Genomic DNA, 5,750 nt, shown 5'->3' with positions numbered 1-5,750 from the left:
GGAGGGAAGGAAGAAGGAGTAAGAGTAGGAGAAGGAGAGAGAGAGAGAGAGAGAGAGAGAGAGAGAGAAGGAAAAAGAGGAGAGGGAGAGAAAGAGGGAAGGAGGGAGAGGGGGAGAGAGGAAGAAAGACTACATTATTGCATAATAAAGAGCCAAAATTCATCTTTCAGAATAAGAGATTACCAAAATATTTCTTAATCTGGAAATCCGAGAGTTTTATAAAATATTGTTTAACAGGGCTTAAATTATATCTATTAGAATCATGAAGTGTCAGAAATTTTCAATGATCTGATGAGAATTGCAAGTAAGACAAAACAGTACTCTTTAAGGGAGTACTGCAGAGAGTAGCAATCAAGAGAATGGGAGAAAAAGAAGAAAAGTTCAGATTGTCATTCTTTGGAACTTTCACTTGCCCCCATCATCTCTATTTTCTCCATCTAGAGGCTGGATCAGAAAAGGGATCATCACTTGCCTTGCCCAGGGTAAGACAGAGCTGTCTGACTGGACCTTTTCCCCTTAGAGTGGGAAATGACTTTGACAGCAGCTTTTCTCCTGCTTCTTTGGGGATCTTCATAAATTAAGGAAGTGTTTTAAGGAAATGGCTCAAGCACTCAGGGAGAGAGAGAATAATGAGAAAGGTATTTTGGTACATAACACATTGAACAAAACACAGGATATGACAGATTTGGCATTAAAATGTTTTAAATGAGGTTTTTGAAATTTTTAAAATAGTTTCTCTAGCTTTATGTACTTTTGAAATAATTTGAAAATAAAGAGAATAAGAAAGGAAAATTGGATGGTGAAGTGTTAAAGAAGTAAAGCTAACCTTTTTGTAGTGGCAAAGAAATTGAGTGGATGTCCTTTAGTTGGGAAATACCTGAATGAGTTATGGTATATGAATATAATGGCATATTATTGTTCTATAAGAACTGATGAGCGGGCTGATTTCAGAAAAGCCTGTAAAGAGTTCATGAACTAATACTGAATGAAGTGAGCAGAACCAAGAGAACACTGTACATAGTAACATGTGATGGACCTTGGCTGTTTTCAACAATGAAGTGATTCAAGGTAATTCCAATAGACTTGTGATGAAGAGAGTCATCTGCATCCAGAGACAGAACTATGGAGATTGAATGTGGATCAAAGCAGAATATTTTCATCTTTTTGTTGTTTGTTTTTTCCTTTCCTGTGCTTTTCCCCCCCTTTAATCTGATTTCTGAGGGGTGCAGCATGACCAATATGGAACTTTGTTTAGAAGAATTGCTATATCAGATTGCTTGTTGTCTTGGGGGGGAGGAGAAGAAAAATTTGGAAACAAGGTTTTGTGAAGGTAACTATTGCGTGTATCTTTTTGCTTGTATTTGGGGGGGAAATGTACTTTTAAAAAATGGTTAAAGTAAAAGTTGAAAAAAAGAAAAGCTGAGGTCTGCTTTATTGCTAAAATTTCAAAAAGCCAGACCTCCAAAAGATATGGGGGCAGATGCTTTCTTCTCCACTGGGTATGTCCAGTCTTAAAAGGGAAGCTAGAGATTGAGTTGAAAAATGAAAAGGAGATAAAGACACAAAAAAGGAGTAAAGTTTACCCATGATTTTATGTAAATTTTCAAGGCTGAATCAATATTTTATGATCATTAGTGAAAGTCAAAATTTGGCTGGGATCCAAGAAATATCATGATAGCAGACCAATCCCTCCATTAGTTTTTTGGAATAGTTTCATTCATTGAGTTTGCATTCCCAGCTTACAGCATAGTAGCTGATACAATGCTTGCTGATTGGATGACTGAAGAATCAAAATTACAGTCGATTCAAAGGGTAATGAAAGGAGAGTGGCTGAGACAGGTAAGCAAATGATCCGAGCTGACTAGTCTAAGAGAAGTGATGAAAAATATACTATTATCAAACAGTTCCCTTGAATGAAAAAGGTGGGCCTATGCAGCTGAACTGGTATTTAAGAAATAGAAAAAGAATTCCAATAGTGGGGAAAGGCCCTGTGGTTTTTACCAAAAATACTCCTCCAGGATGAGAAGACATGGATAAGATGAGACAGACACCCTATGGCTTTTCTTCTAAGCATTGAGGGATCATTTTCTTAAATCAAGATATTGTTTAGTCTTTTTCAGTTAGGTTTGACTCTCCATGACCCCATTTGGAGTTCTTGACAAAGATCTTCTGTGGTTTGCCATTTTCCTTCTCTAGCTCATTTGATAAGATGAGGAAACTGAGGCAAACAGGATTAAGTGACTTGCCCAGGGTCACACAGTTAGGAAGTGTCTAAGGCCAGATTTGAACTGCGGTCTTCTTGTCTCCAAGTCCTGCACTCGTTCCACTGCCCCACTTAGCTGCCTTAAATAAAGACACTTGTTTGAAATGTTATCCTGTAGAAGGGTTTTCCTAGGTACTCTATTCTGCCAACAATGACTTTTTTTTTTAATGTTACAGTTTAAAATTTAATTAAATTAAATTTAAAATTGTTGCCCGTTTGAAAAATAAGCAAATCTTGTAGTATTTTTAAGAGGGCAGGCCTCTGCAAACTTAATAATGGCTAAAAATTCTAGGATTCTAGTTGAAAAGGGGGGGGTGAAGAAAAAGGGGGGAAGAAATGAAAAACCTAAGGTCGTCTGCTGTTTCTGAACAACCACAGCGAAGGTGGGGTCAAAGGTAATTTTAAAGGGGAAGAGTATGGGGCTTGCCATGACTACTTGTGTCCTGTATGTTAGGGGGGTGGGATTCTCTTCCGGTTTGGGTTGGACTAGATGGCCACTGGGGTCTCTTTCCACTCCAGTTCTGTGATTCTTAGACCTGGAAAAGAGAAGAGGAAATATTTCACTCTCTCTCTAAAGAGGAGGAGGAGGAGGACTAAGGGTGCAAAATGTTGCACATCCTCTCAGACTCAGTCTAGAGGGTGCAGAATGGGCTGTAATCTGCAGGACCTTACAGGCAGCAGACAGTTGCAGCCATATTTGTTTCCAAATTTAGAGCAGGAAGGGCTTTAGAAATCATAATAGAGATTCTACATCTTACAAATGAGGAAAATGAGATTAAGTGCCTCTTTTTTGAGATCTCACAGGTGGTAAAATGGCAGAGCCTCCGGCCCTGAACAAGTCACTTACTTCCTGTTTGCCTCAGTTTCCTCATCTGTAAAATGGGTATTATAATAATAGCACCTACCTGTTAGGATTGCTTCGAGGATCCATGGAGATAATAATGATAAAGCGCTTTGCACAGTGCCTGACACACGGTAAACACCTAAATGTTAGTTCTCCTAATACTACTAATTATTATTACTCAGAACTCTGGCCTTCTGACTCTCTCCTATCGGATGCTCTTTCCATTGTCCTCGGGCGGACGCTGCTTCGGGCAGGATTTGCTCCCGTTTTCCTCCGTTACAGCGGAGGATGCATCGGCTGCATTGGGTGAGGCTTATTTTGGAAAATGGGAGCCGAGTAGAGGAATAAGGCTGAACGGGGGATCTCACTGGGATAGGGAACTCCCGGAAAAGGGAAATCCCTTTACCAGTGCAGGGCCCCACCTTCTCCGGAACTTCTAGTCCCAGAGGTGACAAGTGCCGTCCCCCCTGCTAAGTTAATTTGAAAAAGGGCAAAGGCCGGGCTGCGGGCGCAGCGAGGGAGCGCGCGTAACGTACCTGGAGAGCCTGCGGAGGCCCCGGGCGCGCCCAGGTGGAGCCGGCCAGGCGCGCGCGCAGCCCTAGCGTCCGGGGCCGGCCCGCACGCTCCGAGACGGGTAGGCGGCGACGGCGGCGGCCTGGGCCTCCAAGCGGGGGCGCACCCGAGAGCTACGGGCGGCGGGGAAGGTCGGAGGGCTGCGGGCAGCGGGGCGAGGAAGCCGAGGCGGCGGGGGAGAGGAGGGAGCACCGTTCTTTCGGGGCCGCCCAGCCATCGCGCTGGGCCCTCCCGGGAGACGGGGCCCCTCCCGGGCTGTTTATGAGATGGCTGTGGCGTAGGCGGTACAAGGGCCCCTGTCCACCTGGCCCGGTGCTCCTGGTCAACCCGCAGCCATCTCTCGGTCTTGGACCCGGCCTGCGTGGCTCGGCCCCACGGGAGCCCGCTGGAGTTGGCGTGGGGTTCTCTTAATCATTCCAGGGTCGGGGAGTCTCCACGTGACCTGCGGCCAATAAATGGGGTAATTTAAAAGAGTGCCAGTTCTTTTGTGATTCATTCGATCTGCTTCTTCCTCTACCTGCTGCTCCCCTTTACTTTTTTCCTGGTTCCCACCAGGAGAGTCCCACTCCCACCACATCCTACTTCGAAAGCCAGGGCCACTCACCCACGCCAAAGGACACACAGCTAGAAGGGGAGGTTCCTAGGGCCGGTACCCAAACCGTTTTACCCAGTCGCAAAGTTCTGGCAAGAGTAACCCAATGATGAAGAAATTAAAGCTATATCATAGTCATGTGAGGGAAAAAATGTTCTAAATCATTGTTGATTAGAAATGCAAATTAAGAGTAGGTGATGAGGAAACCAAATTATCACTCTGCACATGATATGATGGTATACTTAGAGAACCCTAGAGAATCAATTAAAAAACTATTCGAAACAATCCACAACTTTAGCAAAGTTGCAGGACACAAAATAAATCGACATAAGTCATCAGCATTCTTATACATCACTAACAAAATCCAACAGCAAGAGATATAAAGAGAAATTTCATTTAAAATAACTCTATAGTATAAAAATATTTGGGAATCTGTCAAGGGAAAATCAGGAATTATATGAACAAAATTACAAAACACTTCCCATACAAATAAAGTCAGATCTGCGAGGGATGTAGAAGACCCTTACCCAAAATGACTACTCAGAGATCACTTAGTAGAAGGCAGAAAAGTTGTTTATTGAAAACCTCTGGAGGATGAGCTGTCCCATCCTGAGATAAGAAAGAGAAAGCTCGGGGTAGGAGGGCTAAAGAAGTAGTAAAGATACATAGCTTTTATACAAGAAATTTCATCACAAGTAAGAGAGCATTGAGAAGGGGAGAGGGAGGCATCTAATTGGTTGTTGCTATTTGGGGAGATTGGAATGGAAGGTTTCTGTTTCCCTGAAATCTCCTGATTTCTAGGAAACAGAAAGTCAGGCCTTCAGGCTTAATCAAGCAGACATAGGGGAGACACAGAAATAATAAAATACAGAAAAAGAATTCATACATTCTTGTAAGTTCTTCACCTTATCTATTCCCCACAGATCTAAGCAATTGGAAGTGCTCTTTGGTCCAGGGAATAAAATAAAGATGACAATACTCCCTAACCTAATCTATTTATTTAATGTTATACCAATCAAACTCCCAAGAAACTATTTTTCCTGACCTAGAAAAGAATAATTCATCTGGAAAAACAAAAGGTCAAGAATTTCAAGGGAATTAATGGGAAAAAAATCAAATGAAAGTGGCCTAGCTGTACCAGATCTAAAACTATATTATAGAGCAGTGGTCATCAAAACTATTTGGTATGGCTAAGAAATAGAGAAGTTGATCAGTGGAATAGGTTAGGTTCATAGAACAAAACAATGACTATAGCAATCTAGTATTTGACAAATGTAAAGGCCCCAGCTTTTGGGATAAGAATTCACTATTTGACAAATACTGAGAAAATTGGAAACTAGTCTGGCAGAAACTAGACACTGACTCATACAACACAATATACCAAGATAAGGTCAAAATGGGTTCATGATCTAGACATAAAGAATGATATAAACAAATTAGAAAAAAATAGGATCGTTTATCTCTTAGATTTGTGGAAG

The 5,750-nt window shown here is 42.1% G+C and overlaps 1 protein-coding gene across 3 annotated transcripts in view; it reads right to left on the bottom strand.

The window, feature by feature from the left end:
• Window positions 1-4,037: 4,037 nt before the first annotated feature.
• KRIT1 (KRIT1 ankyrin repeat containing) overlaps window positions 4,038-5,750 on the bottom strand; it is a 55,536-nt gene continuing 53,823 nt past the window's right edge. For all 3 annotated transcript variants that reach the window (XR_007954291.1, XR_007954289.1, XR_007954295.1), the window contains one exon: window positions 4,038-4,122. The gene's annotated coding sequence lies outside the window, so the exon portion shown is untranslated. The remainder of the gene's footprint in view (window positions 4,123-5,750) is intronic.

The sequence above is a fragment of the Antechinus flavipes genome, chromosome 5 (assembly GCF_016432865.1).
Source record: "Antechinus flavipes isolate AdamAnt ecotype Samford, QLD, Australia chromosome 5, AdamAnt_v2, whole genome shotgun sequence".
Lineage (NCBI taxonomy): Eukaryota > Metazoa > Chordata > Mammalia > Dasyuromorphia > Dasyuridae > Antechinus > Antechinus flavipes.
The sequence above is the reverse complement of the archived record's forward strand: the minus strand, read 5'-3'. Positions and strand labels throughout refer to the sequence as shown.